This window comes from Numida meleagris, chromosome 6, assembly GCF_002078875.1.
Source record: "Numida meleagris isolate 19003 breed g44 Domestic line chromosome 6, NumMel1.0, whole genome shotgun sequence".
NCBI classification, from domain to species: Eukaryota; Metazoa; Chordata; class Aves; order Galliformes; family Numididae; genus Numida; species Numida meleagris.
The window spans coordinates 51,381,624-51,402,331 of NC_034414.1; the positions used below are offsets into that span (position 1 = coordinate 51,381,624).

At 43.5% G+C, this 20,708-nt stretch overlaps 1 protein-coding gene across 12 annotated transcripts in view; it reads left to right on the forward strand.

Annotated features, from left to right (window-relative positions):
- Positions 6,827-20,708, forward strand: part of TRAF3 (TNF receptor associated factor 3) — a 69,184-nt gene continuing 55,302 nt past the window's right edge. For 6 of the 12 annotated variants that reach the window (XM_021401741.1, XM_021401751.1, XM_021401752.1 and 3 more), the window contains exons 1-2: positions 6,827-6,965; positions 7,826-7,881. The gene's annotated coding sequence lies outside the window, so the exon portion shown is untranslated. Of the gene's footprint in view, positions 6,966-7,817; positions 7,882-20,708 lie in introns of all 12 variants that reach the window. The other 6 variants (XM_021401740.1, XM_021401742.1, XM_021401745.1 and 3 more) reach the window with 4 other exon arrangements.

The window sequence follows — 20,708 nt, forward strand, 5'->3', positions numbered from 1 at the left end:
GAGATGGATGTATCACCCAGAAAAATGAGAGCATCTGGATAAATCAATATAGCTGTTGTATTAATCTCAGCCTTTTACTTTGTCAGGTATTTAATAGAATCCTCGCACTTGTTAGTTACAAACTAGTAAAATCACAGACACTATAAATCTGGGGAAAACTTTGGACTAAATCCTTGTTCTTGATAAAGATGCTTTGTACTGTCCAAAAGGCAGGAAGCAGCCTTTAAGATGCTTTTACTGGTTATATTTTGGATTCAGCTGTCACAGAGAAATCTCCATATGGTGGAGAGCTGGTCTTGCTGAATCTGCACTCTTCCAGTCACAGCTCTGGATCCGATGTACTGAGACACAGATGTACAGCTGAAGTACTGCTGTGCTTTAGTAATTCCCTGCTGTGGAAACATGTCTCTTCTTCCAGGTACAACTTGGAGTTCAAGTGAACCACCCTACAGGCCTCTTTGAACATCCACTCAAAATTTTCATTTAACTCCAAAGTCAATTTAACATAGGCAGGCACAACAGTAGTCTTGACTGTAGGAGAACCTGAAGGATCTCAACAAGAGAATAAGAAAGCCCTAAGATTACTGAGACATATTGTGATATGTCATACTAATATTTCTTGTCAATCGTGAAGGATATATATAAGCTGACGTGGGAATTACAATTAGCTTGAAAGAAAGGAAAAATGTCACATAGCATACTCCTGATAGCATATATAACTAACTTCTGGAAGACTTGGGAAATGCTTCACCTCAAACGCTTGTCATTTAGAAAGCCATCACTTTCTAGGAATTTAAAGTAGATAATCACTTCTTGGGCAGGGGAAAGCTTTTCTTCCTTAAGCAGGAAGGCTATCACATTAAACATTATTGCGTAGTAGCTGCTGAAATAAACTCAAGTGAATCTTTATCCTGCGTATTGGATGCAGTAAATTAATGTGTATTCCCACGACACTGGTTCTCCTGAGCTGAGCTTCAGCAATAAAAAGGAATACAAATGTAATGTTTTTATCGTTCTGTTAATGGGCATCTTCAGTACACAGCATAAGATGAGGAAGCTGCAAGTCAAGAAGCTTCCTCAGGGCCAGACATGCAGAAGCTAGCTTCTACTAAGTCTTGCTCAAATACACAATAGGTATTGATTAGGAATGAGATATAACCACCTTCTGAGACTATCCTGTAGGAACTGTGGAGAGGGCATGCACAATGAACACGAATTACAACATTAGAGTGAGCATTATGTACAGAAGCAGTGCCAAAACGCACCTGAAACAGCAGGGCTAATAGGGATACACTGTATCATTACCAATTTACAGTAGTTCAGCTGAATGGCTGTTAATTGCAATAAACCAATTCACATGAGAAACAATGGTTTGCTCTCTTCTCTCTCTCTCTCATCTCACATTTACCTCCAGCATTAAAAATTACCTGTTGATACTGCCTTCAGGATGATAGGACTGGAAATGATCCCTGACTACAGTAGGAGCAACAACACAGGAAGTTCTGCATAGAAGGTCTTGCAGAAGAACATTTCTGCAGCCCTCACTCATTCAGAGTCACAAAATACTTCTGAGTATCAGATAATAGCTCAAGGGCTGTGCTAAAAGACCAGACCTCATAAGCATAATATCACAGAGGACTCTAATGGAATGACACCAGTACTCTTACAAGATATTTGCTGAATGAAAGATTCTGAGAAATTGGCAATGAGAGAGGAAAGGTAACACCAAGCTGAGTGGTGTGGGTGATACAGCAGAAGGAAGGGATGCCATCCAGAGGGACTGTGATTAACTTGAAAGTTGGGCGCTTGTGAACATAATGATGTTCAACAAAGAAAAGGTTAAGGTTTTGCACTTGGGTCGAGGTAATCCCAGATATTACAAACTGGGAGAAAGAACTCCTTGAGAGTTGCCCTGCTGAGAAGTACCTAGGTGTGTTGGTTGATGAAAAACTTAACATGGGCCAGCAGTGTGTGCTTGCAGCCCAGAAAGCCAACGGTATCCTGGGTTCCATCAGAAGAGCAGTGGCCAGCAGGGACAGAGAGGTAACTGTCCCCCTCTGCTCTGCTCTCGTGAGGCCCCATCTGGAGTACTGTGTCCAGGTCTGGGGCCCTCAACACAGGAAAGATGTGGAGCTTTTGGCGAGGTTTCCAGAGGAGGGCCATGAGGGTGATCCAAGAGCTGGAGCACCTCTCCTGTGAAGAAGGAACTGGACTTGTCCAGCCTGGAAAAGAGAAGGCTGCTGGGAGACCTCACTGCAGCCTTCCAATATGTAAAGGGAGTTTATAAACATGAGTGAAATTAACTTTTTTACAAGGGTAGATAGTGATAGAACAAGGGGGAATGGTTTTAAAATAAAGGAGAGGAGATTTAGATTAGATGTTAGGGGGAAGTTTTTTACTCGTAGAGTGGTGAGGTGCTGGAACACGTTGCCCAGAGAGGTTGTGGATGCCCTGTCCCTGGGGGTGTTTAAGGCCAGTTTGGATGGGGCCCTGGGCAATCTGATCTAGTACTTCATCTAGTAGTTGGCAACCCTGCCTGTGGCAGGGGGTTTGCAACTTGGTGATCCTTGAAGTCCCTTCTAATCCAAGCCATTCTATGATTCCATGATTCTATGAAAACAGACCCTTAATGGCCTCACCTGAAGGAAAATATTTTTTGTGACCTAAATCTGTCAGTCAATTCAACCATACTTCTATGAGCAAGATGCACCACAAACCACCTGGTGATTTAATGTCACTAGTGTCCTCTCTACATCCTGCCTCTGACTAATTTCCAGTGCTTCTTAGGCAGCTGAAAAAAACACTGACAAGCCAAATGCAGAAGGGGCAGAGGACCAGAAGATGCCCTGAAGTTTGGGAATGGTAGAATTACAATTGAAAAGGTCAGCAGCTCAGTCCCCTTCAAATTCCCCTTGGATATATCAAAGTACCATGCCCTGATTTTAAATCTTTTAAGTGCTTGTGCCTAGAGCACTGTTTGTTCACTCCTGGAATGGTTAGAAAGTTCATTGGCTTTCCAGTCCAAGTTTGTTCACGACTGATTCCTAGCCTACATTTTTTGCTTGTATAATTATTTCATTAATTTTCATTAATTTAAATAGTTTTCCTTCTTTTATATTTACTCATTGAATGTATTTACAATGAATCATCATGCCATTTTGCAGCCTTCATTTGTCCAGCTAAGGAAGCCACACTTGTATACGTTAAGCTCCCGTCCGAGAGCTCAGATGCTCCGTTCCCCCGTCACCCCACTATTCCTCCTCTGCACCTGTTGCAACCTGAGTCAAGCTTTTCTGCTTGTAAGTCACCAGAATTTTACATAATTTTCCAGATGAGGGTCCTTAGCAATGCTGCATAAAGCCATGTTAATACATTCCTATCTCTACTAAAAATACCCCAGCTTGTGCATCACAGGCTCACACAAGCCTTTTCCATGGCTCTGTATGCTGGTAGCTTGCAGTTGTTTTTTCACAGAGTGATGCACTCATGTGGTAGGGCCAGATACGCTACCATCATCACCATTTTTCTCCATTCACTACTCCCAACCTTGAACAAATCTTTGTTTTTGAATTTGTGATTTCATTTGCCAGTTTCTTTCAATATCTGTGAGTAAAAATCAGCTTTGTCTTCCCTGGTCCCACTGTAAGCTTTTTTCTTTAAGTTCTGCAGTGTCCCGGCTTAGACACAGATCCACATTTGTCCCTCTTGCAGTTTAACAGGAGATGAACTAGCCCATGATTACTCAGTTCGAGATAAGATTAGATACTATGGCCTTCTACAAGGCCCTTCTGCTTATTAATATAAGGCCTAAAGCAGCCTCCTTTGTCATGGACTCCCCCTGTTTGCTTGAGAAACTTGCTTACATCACACTAAAGGCCTACCACTTCCCAGTGGTATTTTCCATCCATTGTCTGAGAAATTGTGTTTTTCCATAATCACGTGATATTCACTCATCCCATTTTCTCCATAGTTCTACAGATAACTGTTCCTACCCAAGTGTGTAATAGAATACAACTGATGTTACTATGGATTCTTTCTTTTTTAATTCTGTTCTCATATAAATTTCCAAATCACTGCCCTCTTATTTTACTTCTTTGAACCATTTTACTAAAATGTAGAGCTACTCTGTGCCCTTTGCCATTACTTCTGTTGTTCCAAGCTCTGCTGCTGGCAGCGCTGCATGGCAGGGACTTGCAGTGTGCCACAGCAGCATTGGCAGGCAACGCTTCAGGCCTCACTGGAAACATGGTTTGTGCCATGAAATCCCAAACCACTCATAGGTCGGACACCAGAAACATACATTGCTGTAATAATCAACCATATCCTGGGGTGCACGGCATTGCCAGCTGGTTAATGGAAGGGGTTGTCCTGATCTACACTGCACTGATGCAGTCTCACCTCAAGTACTGTGTGCAGTTTTTGGTGCCACAGTACAGAAAGAACATAAAACTATTAGAGAGTGTCTAAAGGAGGGCTATGAAGGTGGGGAAGGAGCTGGATGGAGGGCAAGGTGAAGTCTCTTGGTTTGTTCAGCTCAGAGCAAAAGAGGTCTCATGGTGGCTGCAGCTCCTCACAGGGAGCAGAGGGGCAATGATGAGCTCGGCTCCCTGTGACAGCGACAGGGCCCGAGGGAAGGGCATGGAGCTGTGTCAGGGGAGGGGCAGTTGTGGGTTAGGGAAAGGGTCTGCACCAGAGGGTGGTGGGCATGGAACAGGCTGCTCAGGGCAGTGAGCACGGCCCTGAGCTGCCAGAGTTCAAAGAGTGTTGGGACAATGCCCTCAGACACAGGGTTTGGATTTGAGTGGTGCTGTGTGGATCCAGGGATTGGACTCGATGCTCCTTGTGAGTCCTTCAACTTGGGATGTTCCCTAATTCCATGTTAGAATTCTTTAAAATCTTGTAACTGTGATACAGAAAAATCAACAAAGCACTTGGCATGGGAGGTATTTAATCAGATCAACACTTCAGCTACTGACACTTTTAAATATGGAAAAGCCTCTGCTTACCTCTTAGAGATAGTATAAGAATTTGTTTTCAGTCTTTTTTTGGGGGGGGTTGGGGGGGAGGGTGGGAGGAGGTGAAGAATACATTAGTATAACTGCCAAAGCTATCAGCACCGGAATCCTATTATGTTTCCTCCTCCCCCCCCTTTTTTTTTTCTAGGGCAAATCAAGAGGACAAACATACAACAGCAAAAAGAGCAGCAAGGAAGAAAACTGCAGGCATGTTTATGATGGAAACTTATTTACAGCCCCGCTGCTGGAGAGATTGGGGCTCAGCACTCAGTCTTGCCAGCCATGCCAGAGCTACGCAATCTTGAGCAAGTGATGGGAACATTTAAGACATCGGTCTTAGATTGTCTTTCTGACCACAGGTTCACAGCATCTTTGCAAAAGGCGCAGTTGTCTTGACAGCTATGCCAGCCTCTTCTTGGGGACAGCAGCAAAAGGAGGAAGAAGGAGGGAGGGAGGAGGGAGAGCAGAGTGGTGGGATGAGGAAGAAAAACAGCGCACGAGGAGGGAATTAGCAGTGCCAGCCAAGCGTCGTATTTGGGGTCTGATGAGGACACAGCGGAGCAGGAGATGTTTGGTTCGCCGGGCAGGTTGGCGTGGGCGTTGCACAGATGCGGGGGATGCGGATCGAACAGGGAGGGTCAGGATGGATTTCGGGACACGGGGAGATGCTGCAAGCAGTGGCTATGACGTGCAGCCCGCCCGTTCAGGATCACGCATCCCGCCGTTCCTCCCTAGCGATCCTTGATAAACAATGTGCAAAAAGGACGGTGACCTCATCCCAGTGAAACTGGCCAAACACCACGCATTTCTCCGTGCTCAGCTCTGGCGGTCCCTATGCTCCCCATGTCCCGCTGCCCAACGCAGCAGCTCTGGGCGGCTGCAGCCCCTTTGCACAGCTCCCGCCGAGCCCCGCCACGAGCACCGCAGAGCGGCTGAGCTCCTTCCCCTGCTCCCAGCCCGCTGCACGCAGCCGACAAGCTGTATCGTGCTTCCTGCGTAAAAGAGACACTTCTGATGCCTGTCAAACATCTGCCCTAATCAGGACATAACACGATACAAGCGGAGCTCGATGCAGGCATTTATTTCATCCGGCTGTCGGAGTGACAGGCTGCTAACGGCTGTCAGCATCTCCTCCTCTCCCGGCGCCGGGGAGCGCAGTGCCCGGCTCAGCCTGGGGGTCGGTACCGGCGTTCCTGCCCGGGGCCGAGCCGCCCCGGCTCGCGGCTCCTTTCTGCTCTTTTCCAGACTCTTCTCCCCTCCCTCCCTCCCCGCGCTCGTTTTTCTTTTCTTTCTTTCTTTCCTTTTTTTTTTTTTTTTCTTTTCCCCCCCCCCTTCCCCCCCCTCCCCCAGCGGCGTTTTTTAAATAAAGGAGACCGCGCTCCAAGCGGCCCTTTGTGCGGGTCCCCTCGGTGTGAGGAGAGCGGTGCCGCGGCCCCCCCAGCCCTCCTTCCCGCGCGCCCCAACGGCCCGCCGCGCGCCGCCTCCCTCCCGCGCCGCAACGCCCGCTGCCGGCGCCTCAGGGCGCGTCCCCGGGCCGAGACACAATCCCGGGCCGAGCTGCCCGCAGCCCCGGGCCGAGCCCCCCAGCGCCACCTCCTGCCCCGAGCCGCCCGCCCCTCTCGCGTAGCGCCGAGCTCCGGGCTCCTTCTCCCCCCCGGGTTTTGCCCCGCGGCGGCGGGTAGCGAGTATCGGCGGCATCAGGTGCAGCCGGGTAAGGCAGGCCCGGCCCCCGGCTGTCGCCTGCGCGCTGAGCGGCTGGGCCGGGCCCGCCCCTCGATGTGTGAGGAGGAGCGGGTTTCGCCGGGGATTTCCAGCCTGAGCGGGCGGGAGAGGAAGTGTGGGGCGGGGGGAGACGGCGCAGAGCGGCAGGGACTTTCCGTCGGGCTGGCGGTCGCCTTCGCCGGGCTCCAGCTGCCGCCCCGCCGCCGTCGCACGCACGCTCGCTCGCAGGTAGGGGCTCGGCTCGACCCGGGGACGGGGTAGCGCGCCGCAGCGGGGCTCGGGGCTCCGGGTGGGCTCGGGCTCCCTCGGCTCCGCGCCGTGCCCCGGCTCTCGCCGCCCGCCCAGCCGAGGCTCCGCAGGCTGCGGCGCCGGGCGCTCCGCCTGTTGCCGGACCCCGGCGGCGGCGCGGGCTCTGCCCGCCAGGACGCACCCCGGCTCTCTGCAGGTGCCCCGTTTTCACTCGCTTATTTTCACCTTCCCTCCTCGTCCCCCCCCTTCTTTCCGCCCTCCTCCCGCCGCCTCGGGGGCTGCGTGCCGCCGGGGGGAGCCGCCGTCGGGCCCGGCCTGGAGCCGTGCGGGAGCGGCGCTTGCGGCGTTTGATGTGGCGTTTGAATGCAGAAGCCTCGCTCCGCTCCTGGCTCCCTCCATATGCGGTGCTGGGGGCGGGACGACGGCCTTTAAAGGGGCACTGCCGGCAGCCGCCGCGCCGCTCCGCTCCCGGTGCCTAGCGGGGTCCCCCGCGAGTCCGCCGCCCTCCGCGGCTCCGAGCCCCGGTAGAGGGGCGGGCGGCCCCGGTCCGCGCGGGACATCCGCCGCTGCTGTCACGGAGCGGCCCCGGCGGTGCGGGAGGAGTTGTGGACGGAGCCACTTTTCCTTCATACAACGGCCTCTCGCTGTCTGGCGGGAGCGGGGAGCGCTTTGGTTGTGTGGTGTTTTTTTTTTTTTTTTTTGTTTTTTTTTTTAACGCCAGCCGTCTCCTGCGCTGTTTTTGCAGCATCGCGTTTTGCTCGCTTAGATTAATGATCGCGTTGTAGGGTTAGGGAAAATAACGAGTGTTTAAAAGTTTATACTGAGTCATTCCTCTGCAGATGAACCTATGACTGACTCATAATCTGAGAACTGCAGTGGCTTGTAAAATAGGAAGGTAAGGCATTTACATCTTGATTTATTTGTGTCTGAGATCTGAATTACGTGTGGAGAAACAAGTGAGATGGGCTTAATGTTGAGAGGCGTAATCTTGCGTTCTGCCAGTCAGAGCCTGTGTGTGACATGAAAGGCTGTGTGTGCTCCTCGGGGTGGGTCTGTACCACGCATTAGAACGTTTTTCATCTTTTTCTGCTTCTGTAGTAGTAAATGTGGGAAGTTCCGATGATACAAATGGAAATTTGCAGTCTCCTTGGGTCAGGGACTTCACTAGCATGCTGAGATCTGTCAGAGTCCTGTGTATTGTGATATGTGTGCTTTTATCCTTCAATAGAGCTGTGTATTTTTCACTGTTGGTTTGTCCCACAGATTGCATGTAGCAGTGCTGTGCACTAATCTCAGTTTACATTCATAGACCAGAACGGAGCTCAGGGTGTGATGTAAAGGCACGTTGGCTGCATGCAGCGCAGCAGATAAGCGGCTAAATATGAAATAGTGAAGTCTGCACTCAGAATGGGTATTGACATACACAGAAGCGTGGATTTAAAGGATACATTGATCGTTGCAGTTACGACTAAAGAGATGATAATGTAACGCATGTTTTCCTTTAAGACATGCTATTTGACTCAAAGCGTCTATTAATGGCAATCCGTACTGAAGCGTGTATGGAGGAACGTAGATAAAAATGTTAATTATTATGCCTAGGGAGAGGGCTTTGATGTTAAGACAAGAGATACTTGGATATTTGGACTGAATCAGAGTTCTCTGTGGCTGGGCTGGGAAACCCCTTTAATACAGTCTGATAACGGAAACACTGATGTGTCATGAGTTTGGGCATTGCAAGCAGACTGCACTGGGAGGTTATAAAAGTTGCTTCGGTACAACACAAGAATGGTAGGTGTTTTACTGAAATCTGACATTGATTCAGAGCTTCCAACAGTAGCTTTACCTACGATGCAGAAAGGTGAAATGCATTCAGTATCAGAGCAAACTAATTCTCTTCAAAAGAGGTAGTGAAGGACAGAGTCTTCAGGCTTGCCTGAGGTCCTCTTCCTCAAGAGGAATCTCCTCCAACCTGCAATCTGGTTTGGTGATACTGGCTTTGAGGAGTGGTTCTGGTATGGATCTAGAGAATTTGATCATCATCACGTCAGAGTATTTACTGTTGGTACCTTGGAAAACTGCTTAAGATGGCAGTGCTTAACAGCAGTGACAAAAAATTCTTAAAGGGGTCTTACCACTCCACGCTAACACAATTTGTTTTCTAAAGCATTTCAACCTTTGCTGCATTTTGGATCTTTATATTGTTCTTGTCCATAATGTGAAGTTTAAGTGATAGAAGAGGAACATGCTTTTTGATACCATACTAGTAGATATTGCAAAAAAAGTCAGCAATCTTAATTTCTGACTTTTGCCGTTATATCACTGGTACGCAAATACATTGGTAAGTAGGCAATCAGAGTTCTGCAGATAAAAAGTAAGGCAGTTTAAAAATAGGTATGACTTAAATCTAATCCAATATTCTAAATTGGCTTTGTATGAATAGGTATTAGACATCAGAATGTGTTCTTCTTGCAATATCTCAGATGATGCAACAGCTGGATTCCATTTTTTTGTTATAATAGTGTTTCTTAATTGAAGGTGCTGAATCTTATGATGTCTGAAGACTACTCATTACACACTGGTTTCAGATGTCTGTGTTCTTGTGCACAGTTCCTTTAAAGAATTGCCAAGACTTAAGGTTGTTTTTTTTTTTTTTAATGGCTGTGGGTGGGTACTTTCTGAATATGATGCTTGTATTTAAAACCTCCTGGCATTTTTGGCCTATGGCTCAGGAACACCAAAAGTGGTAGGAGAGAGTGAAATCAGAGATTTCAAGATGTGATATGGTGAAAAGAAGCCAAGAGAGGGAGAGTTGTGTATGTTTGTGCATCAAAAGAAAGGTATGACTGTAGCATAAGGAAAAGAGCTGTAGCCATGCAAGGTTTTTAACCTGCAGTGATGAAGTGGTGACATAGAAATCACAGCAGCAAAGGGCTGGCAAAGAGAATGTAACTGGTCTCCCACCTCTGCCTGCTGGAAGCCCATGCTATAGTAAGTGATAAAGTCTGTTTATGCTTGTTTTGAGAAGTAACAAACGCTTTTCATTTATCTGTCTTTAATTTTTTTTTTTCTTTTTCAGACAGGAGAAAAAGAGAAGGGATAGAGAATTGGGAGGAAAGAGGTGGCAACTTGCAATGAAAGATGATTAGGTGTCTGCAGAGTAGGAAGAGGTGCTCTCTTGTCTGTGCTAATGGGAGTGAAGAGAAAATAAAGACCCCTGCTCCCCCCTCCAAAGAAAACCTAGAAAATCAGTAAGGAAAGCATTAAGTAGAAAAATCTAAGAACTTAGGAAGAAAATTAGGTAGAAAGATGATTTGATATTGGCAATTATGATACATGTATAATCTCTTAGAATTTTTTTTTCTTCCTGGAAATGTTTTCTACCCTACCACATACAACAAAATAATGTTGCCATTGTCACTTCAACTGCTACTGACTGTTGGCTTTGTAACTAGGTTAACAGGGCAAGTGTCACTAAAATTATACATAGCAACTGTAGGTCACTAATCCTCTCCACACCCCAAAAATGTTAAGCCTTTGATTTCTGTGCTGTTGTTCTTCCATGCTGATTTACTCCGCATATGCAAAGTGTGGTTTTAGTAGAATCCTGCGTTTCATCTAGCAAAGGGCAGCATGGGAAGAGAAGTCTCAACATGCTCAAGGATGCAGAAGTTCGGTGTTGTGCACATAGTGGCCTCTGTCTCTGGCTCCCTCCTTGTTCTGTAAACTGGGTTGTCATGTACTTTGTCAGGAAGATTGACTGCTGCAAATTGTAAGCATTAGAACTGCATTGGGCATAGCAGAAATGCTTTAAGTTGAAGTGTATTATAGTTCCAGTATTACTTCATATACTGTCATAAAAGGCTGACTTGTGAAATGGATTTATCTGCTGTGTAGAGTGAACATTCTGTAGGTTATTTACAATGATAAAGTCACCAGTAATTCTCTAATGTGGTGTAAATGGTCTGAAGTGAATGTAGCCTTTCACATATAGTATGCATAGCAAATGCCTTAGACGAAAACTGTATTGAAAGAAGTCCACGCAGCTCATACAAGAGAGAGGAACTTCTCTTTTACATGCTGTAATGATGACTGTATGGAAGGTCATTATTACAGAAGTTTAATACTTGGAGTAATGCTTAACTTGTCTGACTTGATGGTTTCCACATTAATAAAAGAAAGCATCTTTTGGTAAACAAAGTAAGATGTGGCATTCCAAACTTGCCTTAGGTGGACATGAGTCTTCACAGCTTTCTTAAGCATCTAACAAAATGAATTATTTTGATTTGATCTGTCTGGAAAAGCATGTTGCAGGTGCTGCTGTAAGATACAAGGTGCCTTTCTGGTTCTTGCTTTGTTCCCACAAGCTCTAGCATCTGTTGATAAAGAGAAGATGGTCTTTTGAAGATATCAGTGTAAGATCTAGAAGACCTAGAGGCTGTTCCCTTGTTCCTGTAAATGTCTGTACTGTAAGTCATTCAGTGGGGCCAAAGTGATGAGGACCTTTGTTGCAGTGCCGAGTGGTGTGACATCATGCTGGTGTCCCAGGGGCAGAAGGGGGATTCCAAGCCAAGCTTTCTACTTCCCTGGGGAGCATTCTCATAGTCAGCCACAGGCCAGTTAAGCATAGTGTCACTTCCTTCTCTTCAAACTCTTCTGCTGTGCCAGGAATAATGAAAACTCTGTGCCTGAGAAACGGAGCAAGAGGAAGCATGGTGCCCCAGTCAAGTGGTTAAGACAATTACTGAGATGAGAAAAGGCATAGAGTCTGCTAGTGCATCTCCACTGGTGTCTTGGTTATTGTTACCTGTTGTTTTTGGACTTCATACTAGGGGACTGATGCTTAGGTGCTTCTAGTCTTAGGTAGTGGACTTCTGAGAATACTTATCATACACTTTGTGGCTTCTGGCTGGCTGGCTTCTGGCTCCTTCTGGTCTTGTCTTTTCCTGGTCTGTAGAATGGAAATAGTGGTGCTTTCCTACAATCTGAGGGCATCAGAGATGATGTGCTGAGACACAGCTGGGCAGTATGAGCATTATCCATTGATAAGTGAAACAAATTGCATGAGCTATGTGGAGGTATCCTGTTCCGTCTCTTCTGTGGGGCTGTACCATTCTGCTCCATCAGTATTATGGGGGCAGGAAATAGAATTTGCTTCATAGCTCTTGCGTTGTTGTGTAAAGCAAATATGCAGTGTTGTAGGAAGCTAAGAGTACACAACAATTTGTCAGAATGGTGCTTTTACTTGTTCCCAGCTTTCTGCTTTGGTTGTTCTAGAGCACTAGTAATTATTCCTTATTCTATGGAACCAGCTTACTCTCACATTAAATGTGCCTAAAATAACTTACTAACAGCAGAGCCCAGCTCATGAACCAAAATTTGGCAATGTGAATGAAATTCATTATGTAAGCTTGTCCATGTGCTCGAGAGAGAGAGAAAGAGATAATTAGGACAATTATTTGAACTTTTCATAATGGGTATGTTGTGCCAGTAAGCTTTACCAGTTTGCTATCCACTATTGCTGCCTTTCCACATAGAAGAACCTTCCCAAGAGTAAGTTTCCTTGAGTGGTATCTTCTGGCTGTTTGTTTAACGACTTTGTTAAGTCTTGATTTTTGTTTAGGAAGTATAGCCTTAAAATTCCCATTTGCCTTCTGCTTGTTTTAATCGCCTTTAAGCCATCGTAAGTGATTTCTCTTTCTGTATTTTACGCTTTTCAGCTATTAATGAAATACTCTTTTCCAGATTGGCCGAACTTGAGATGGAAGAGAAATACAAAGTGAATGCTCTTCTCAGGTTTCTTCCTCTGATTCATGGAAGTGGCTTAGTTTCATAGAATCATAGAATGGTTTGGGTTGGGAGAGACCTTTAGGATCATCTTGTTCCAATTCCCCAGCTATAGGATGGGACACCTCCCTCTAGAGCAGGTTGCTCAAAGCCCCATCCAGCTTGGCCTTGAATGCTTCCAGGGATGGGGCATCTGCAACCTGTCCCAGTGCCTCACCACCCTCACAGTAACAAATTTCTTCCTAATATCTAGTCTAAATTTACCCTCTTCCAGTTTAAAGCCATTTCCCCTCGTCCTGTCACTACATGTCCTTATGAAAAGGACTGCTTTCAGTCATTCCATATCTTCTGTAAGTTTAAGTTGTGAAGGGATGACTTTATTCCAAGGTGTTCTCATCTCACATGAGCAAAACGACTGACTGTATTTTCCCATTTGCTTTACTCCCCATCTCTGTCACTTTTCTCTTGAAATACTCGTTTCCAGACTTGTGTTTATTTTCATACTTCTGGCTAATAATCTTTATCTGTAAATCAGCTTTCTTTTGACCTCTCTGTAGCTGCCTGTTTCTTAGATCTTTTTTCCCTCCAACCAAGATGAATTAACAAGCTCTCCCAGGTCACTGAAGATGGGTCTACAGTGTACTCTGCTATTGTCTGAAGTCTGCATGTCCTTAAATCTGTTTCCTTTTCTGTTCAGAACAGTATCCTTGAGAGGGGAGCAGTGTCCTTTTGCATTTCAGTTCAGGAAACATGCCATTGGTAAATATGCATTTCTCCTTGCTGAAGGTGTTGATACATAATGGAAATACCGATGGATCCTACGTTGTAGTTATAGTAGTGGAAGTTGCAGCTGTGTTGCCTGTGCTGCTCGGCAGTTTTTTAATCTGTGTGATAGTAAGGTATTTTGACGCTTTCTTGGAACATGTGCAGAAGAATGCTCTTGGCAATCTCTGGGAAGGTAAAACAACTTTATTGTTATTTGCTGTTTGTGTTCTTCATCTGCTATTTTTTGGCACCTGGGCCCATAAATTCCCCTTCTTCTCCTTTCCTTCTTACAAATTCCTGAAAGCTTCACTTTCATTTTAAAAAAGTTTGTTTAGCCATGTAACTTTCAGTATTTTAACCAATAACTTTTTGAGGGAATTTAGGGGATTTACTCTCCCTGCTGTTTGCCTATGGTGTTTTTTCTTTTTGTGTGTGTGTGTGTTTTTGAAAGATTTAGGACAAGCAAACAAATTTCTGCCCACAGCATTCTGTATGAGGAGATACTGCCAGAGTAGGTGCGGAAGGGGTTTGAAATTATGCTGTTTGTGTATACAAGGCCCGGTAGTACTTATAGCCGAAGTATGACGGTGTAACTTTGTAACATCATTTACTAGGAAGTTTGGTTTTTGATACAAATTCAATGTATCAGTTGACTGTTTAGAAGCCGGGTAGGTCAGGTGGGCTTTGAAAGTTCTCTAAGCTGTGTGTTCAAAGGTGGTTATTCCAGAACTGGAGTGTCAGTGTGCTGAGTTAGCTGGCAAAGTATGAAGTAGTTGAAACCTTGCTTGCAGTGTTGTGATGTAACAAATGATAGGAGGAAAAAGGGGAAGAAAATGCAGCAAGGAAGAAAGTACTTACAGATCCATTTCATATGGAAGTGTATGCTCTCTTGGCATGTTTGTTTTCATGAGAAAATGTTGTTAATGAGATAAAGAGTGGAAATTGCCAGCAGTCATCTTGCTGCTTGTTTTATTGATGCTTTTTGTTCATTTACTGTCCATCTCCTCTAGTATATTTTGTAGCAGAAGAGCTACCTTAAAGATATCTTGGAGAGCTGAGCTTTATTTTGAGCAGGTGTAGATAGTGACTTCGGTTGCTGTGGTTAAGATTCAGCATTGTCCATATTCCTTAGACTTTTCCTTTCTCCCTGTTTTGCTTTTGAAGAGAAAGTTTAAACATTCCTAAGGTATTTTTAAACTATCCTCGCTTCTTCAGAAATATTTTGTTTTTATGTATTTCTAACTAAACTCTTATCTCCCGGTTAAACAAACTTCCTATTGTACTTAATAAATGCGCATGTGAAAATATCTGTGAAAAAAGGGCTGTCAGATTGTTGTCTGTGGAAAAATGATTTGGCTTCTCTTGTAGATAATCAGTTTTTATAGCATAATAAATAGGCCATGTGTTAAAGTACCCGTTGTTAACACCTCTAAAATAAAATGTTTGTCATGTCAAAGAAGGGAAAAAAATTGGTGAGCTCTCCATTAGATGGTGCTGCTGGGATTGAAATATTTATATACTTAATGGAAGGAGGCATCTACCTAGAACTGCTTTTACAACCTCTCCAACCCCCAATTTTTTTTAATGATTTCTTTTTATTAAAATACTTTCCAAAGGCAGTGATACTTGCAAACTTTTTTTTTTTTTCATTTTTAAGTAAATAGGTAGGATACTGAAAAGAGCAGCTGTTTCCATGGGAAGGAGGCATGGAAGAAGCAAAGCATACACTTTTTGCATGGGTGATTTAGATTCTAGGAGCTGCCTCTTTTGTTGTAACTCTCGTCTGTTTAAAAGATGGCTCTGAGTTACTTTCATACACTGCTACCATGTAGATGAGGATACTGTAGTAATAAAGAAATTCAGTGTCAAGAAGTACTTGATTTTTAAAATCCCTGTGAATTAGGCTGACCATTACAGTGTTAACACCCGTATAAATTTGAGTTCAAGTCTTCTTACTGCCTGCTGTCCACTTGTGTTTCTTTTTGAAGAGCAGTGTTTTGTTTCAACTGAAGCACAGAACGATAACATTCATTTGCCTGAGCCATGGCTGACTAGTGATTTTCAGAAAAACCTAAGGGAACAAATATGGTGTCTGTGTAGGCATATAGTGCTATCCTAAATGCCATAGCTTATCCCAATCTGAATGGTCTGAAGTTGCTGCTTCAAACCTGTGCAATTTCCCATGTGTCTAAACCAATATCTGCCTTGGATACTTTAGGACATCTAAAATTGTGATAAGCACCCATGATTGGACATTCAACTCTTAACGCATATTAATTTTAAAAAAAATGTGCATTGGCAAGCATATCCTTGCTGTTAGGACTCCTTCAGAGATGGCACAGCGAGGTTGCCGAGGTCTTCAATATCTTCCACACCACAGAACTGTAAGCAGAAAAAAAAAACACAACCTAATTTTTAGAAATGTTGTTGGTCATCAGGAAGAGAAGTTAGTTGTGGATGTTGAATGAGATAATCTTTAAGGTCCCTTCCAACCCCAAAACATTTTTGATTCTAGATTGAGTTCGTGAAGCCACAGCCCTCTTCCCATTACAGGTAGAAGTATTTTTAGCAGAATTTAAAGAGTACAGATGATTATGACTAGTCAGCTAAAATGTTTAGTATCTCTGAATAGTATTGAGTGAGAAATACAGCAGAGGGAATCTTTTTTTTAAGAAGCTAATATTTTCTTTTGAAAGGTTTTTATTCAAAAGCGTTTGTGAAGGTTAGCTAGCAGAACTGGCTTAGCAAGTGTCCACTTCTTGGGGTTGGAAATTTTAAATTATTTTAGACTTCATTTGTAATTTTCTGTTTTCAAGCAAAGGAAATAAGATCCTTGATTAAATTTTTCATTTACTTTCTAACCTTACATAGGGCTGTGTGATTGTAAGTTGCTCTTAGTTCCCCAGAATCAAGTAGGCTGAAATAATAAGGCAGAGGAATGGTTCTGTTTGATGGGCTTAGTCATCCATTTGGGAAAAAACTTAAATAAAATGTTACTTAAAAGTTACCAGTTATGTGATAACTGGTGAATGTACAAGCTGTTGTGTGAGAGAATGAGAGCTTCACCTTGGGAATTTTATCATTAATAGTAATTTACAGTTGGCTAATAATAATATGTGAAGGGGCAATTAAAAGATAGTGGCTACGTACAGCTGTATGACTTCACATCAAATACGAACTTGCTTTTCCTCAGTTACATGATTTGGCTTTCTGAGTAAGGCCAATCCAAACATGGAAGTGAGTCTAGAAGAAAGCAGGTCATGCTTGGTGATCTTGAAGAGAAACTAACACTGCTGTAGGATAGTGTATAGACAGATAGACAGTGTATCGGCAGGGTAGTGATATTCTTGTTTCTGGGCTCTATTAGCAGATACTTAAATATTAGCAAATCTTGGTCTTACTTCTTCCTCCTGTCTTTACTTATATCTGATTAAGTGACTACCATTGTGTTTATAGGCTAAGACTTAACAGTTAGTACGATTTACCAGTATATTTTGCAGGGCTTAGATTCCAGAGCAAGGAATAGCTATTGTCCCTGTTGCCCAAATAGAATCAAAAACATATCCCATAAGAATGTTCATCAGCAAGGATAGTCAGGAAAGAAGGGACAAAATATTGTAGTGCATTAAGAATATTCATTTTTGGCAAAAAAGGTAGTGGGGTTCTAGGGACTGATTAAAAGCAGTGTTGTAATAGATCCACAGAAAATGGATGGTGAAACTTATTTCTTCTTAAGAAAAAAAACAATAAATGAACAATCAAACATGAAACTTGGAGTAAGTGAAGGATTTTATTTGCATGGGTACCCTTTAAGAAAGGAGTATGGTTGGGACAGTGCTCTTATGTTTATTGATACACAGGAAAGCTCTTGATAATAAATGTGGATACTTGTCTTGATTTAGCAATGACAAAGAGAGGAAAGAGCTGGTTAAGAAATAGAAGAAAAAAGTAGTTTGTGGAAGATTAACTTGAACTGATTAAATTCATTATTTCTAGAAAATGATGGGGGAAGAATAACAAAACAGAGAACAACAGTAGAATGAAGACAATATCTAGAATTCCAAAAACTTGTAGGTAAGATGCCATAGGAAGCATGTTAGAAACCAAGAAGAATTCAGTGAAGTTACCTGCTCTGTAAGGAAAAAGTGTGAATAACTAATTTGTACTTCCTTTTGCAGTGGCACATAGAAACAGATCTATTTGACTAAGTCAGTACACTGCTAATGACCTGAAATCCAAGAAAAAAAGTATGAAGTTAGGTGAGAATGTTATGAATAAGTAAGAAAGAATGACACTGGCACATGGAGGAAAAAAAAAAAAGTGTTTGAGGCATAAAACAATATCAAACTAGTGAAGGAGGTAAAAATATGTTCTCATTATCCTTCATATGGTTTTGAGCAGTAGGAGAATATTGTTCCAGCAGTCAACATCAAGAGAAAAGTAGCAACAGTTGATGCCAAGAGGAATAAAGTAATGAACTCTGCGTTTTTCTATGTAAGAATGAGTTGATATAATACATAATCCAGCTAGCTGTTAACTCTTCAGCATGTTTGTGGTGATTCACAGAGGTTAAATGCAACTCCAGATGTTTTTTGTGTTTTATCTTGTGATTTCTTTTCTGTGAAATGAGTAATGTGAAACTGAGTAATACAAATTTATTTACCAGGAAAACTAGAATAGATGTAATTTGTAAACATCTGCAAGTTAGCAGAATGATGGTAAAGTCTATTAGAATTTTTCCATAAGGTTTTTATCACAGTTCTTTCTGTGTCATGATTAAAGGTCTAGGGGACTGGGTTAAGATGTTCTGTTTTACAGGATGTAGTTGCAGGAGTAGTGTGGAATGAACTGGAAAAGTGAGAAGAAGGATGCCAATAGCTGTGATTTACCTTGGATATACTGCCTAGGCATCTATTTTTGGCTCCTGAGGTGGTTAAAATTTTCAACAGCAATTTAAAGGATTGAATAATAGAGAATGCATCTATTACTTTTGCAGATGGATATCAAACTGAGATTGCATGCAAGTGCTCTGGAGAACAGAATTCCTGTTCAAAATGAACAGGTCTTGATTGGGATACAGTCATTGGCTTTGGGTAGCTCACTGCTCTTAAATTTTCATATAGCCTACATTTTCCTTGCAGCAAGGATGCAGCTTCAATTTCTCTTTTCCTGCTTTCAAATACTGAATCCAATTCAAGATGACATTGAGTTTAAAATACTTGGCCTACAGCCTCATCCTAAATGAAATGCCTGAGTCTGAAGTTACGACTGAATGCAACATGTCAGTCCTGATGCTGTTACAATCATTGAAATGAAATTGCATCTTTCCCCTACCTGTGGGACAGACCCAGAGCTGCATTGTGCTAGAGCTCTCTTGTTACCATGAATTCTGCTTAACCCACCAGTGAACACAAGCTTTACATTGTATGAAGTTGTGAAGTGAACAGTAAAAATGAAGGAGCCACGTTGTGGTTTGTCTTAATGCTACAAGCACAGTAAATTCAAAGGAAAAGATGTGAAGACCAAATAAAGATATACCAGTATCTTAATGGCTCTAGTTAGTCACTGGGGCTCAGGCATTAGAACCTGTTGCCAAGTATTAGATACAATAAGTAAAATAGGATCAAAAGCATTTAGAGAGCATATAATAATTAACATGGTCATGTATGGCCTGACTGCCCTGGTAGAGCTCCCTGAGGCCTTACAATGCTCCCTTTAAACTAGTGTTATTTCTTTGTTCTTCTGCTCTTTAATTTTCACCTGTAAATAGTAACATTTTTAAGAAACCCTTAATCTTTGTACTTTTGAGAGACTATTCTATGACCATTCAGTAAACCACCCTGCGTATTGAGATGTTTAGTGCTTGATTAAAGGGGTCAGCATATAATGGCTGTAATTAGTACAGAAGAGTTCAGCTCCCATTGTTCTAGGCTAATGTTGGATATTCATCTGTTTTCAATAGCTAGAATGAGATGATGTAGTGACTAGGTCATTCTTTGTGCAGTTGCTGGGAACGGTCAGTGCTCTTTGTGACAGTATTACAGCTTTGCCATGGTCCTGGAAGAATCAGTTAGAGAAGATGGTCCAAATTAACTAACTTTGGAAAAACAGGAGGGATAAGAGTTGAAACAGGGCTGATGACTTTTCAGCACTATGTCAATTGGTAAAACTAACCTGTCAGTATTGAACATGGCAAAAATACGTAGGGGAAACAAGTATGGGAATGTTACATGTCTTAAATCAGTTGCCATTGCCTGAAGTTTGTCCAAACATAACAGTTTCTGGTCCATACTCTGACTTGGAAATAGTTGGACTGTAGGTGTAAAGTCTGAGTAGTCAATACATTGGTAGTGAACTCTCAGCTGTTTTTTAAAAAATAGTGATATAATAGAATTATAATTAGTGATTATAATTAAATTATAAATATAATTAGTGATATAATAGAATTATAGAATTATTTGGGTTGGAAGGGACCTTTAAGATCACCTAGTTCCAACCCCCCTGCTAAAGGCAGGGATACCACCCACTGGACCAGGTTGCTCAAGGCCCCATCCAGCCTGGCCTTGAACACCTCCAGGGGAGGGCATCCACAGCCACCCTGAGCAACCCATTCCAGTGTTTCACCACCTTCACAGTGAAGAATTTCTTCCTAGTATCTAGTCTAAATCTACCCTCTTCTAGTTTAAAGCCATTTCCCCTTGTCCTGTTGCTACATGCCCTTATAAAAAAGTCCCTCCCCAGCTTTTCTGTAGGCCCCCTTCAGGTACTGGAAGGCTGCTATAAGGTTCCCAGCAGAGCCTTCTCTTCAGGCTGAAAAGCCCCAACTCTCTGCACCTGTCTCTGTTAGGGGAGGTGCTCCAGCCCTCTAATCATCTTTGTGGCCCTCCTCTGGACCTGCTCCAACAGCTCAATGTCCTGCTTGTGTTGGGGGCCCTGGAACTGGATGCAGTACTCCAGGTGAGGTCTCATGAGAGCAGAGTAGACGGGCAGAATCACCTCCCTCGACCTGCTGGTCATGCTTCTTTTGGTACAACCCAGGAGACGGTTGGCTTTTTGGGCTGTAAGTGCATGTTGCCTCATGTTGAGTCTTTCATCAACCAGCATCCTTCTCCTTAGGGCTGCTCTCAAGCCATTCTCTGCCTAACCTGTATTTGTCCTTGGGATTGCCCTGAC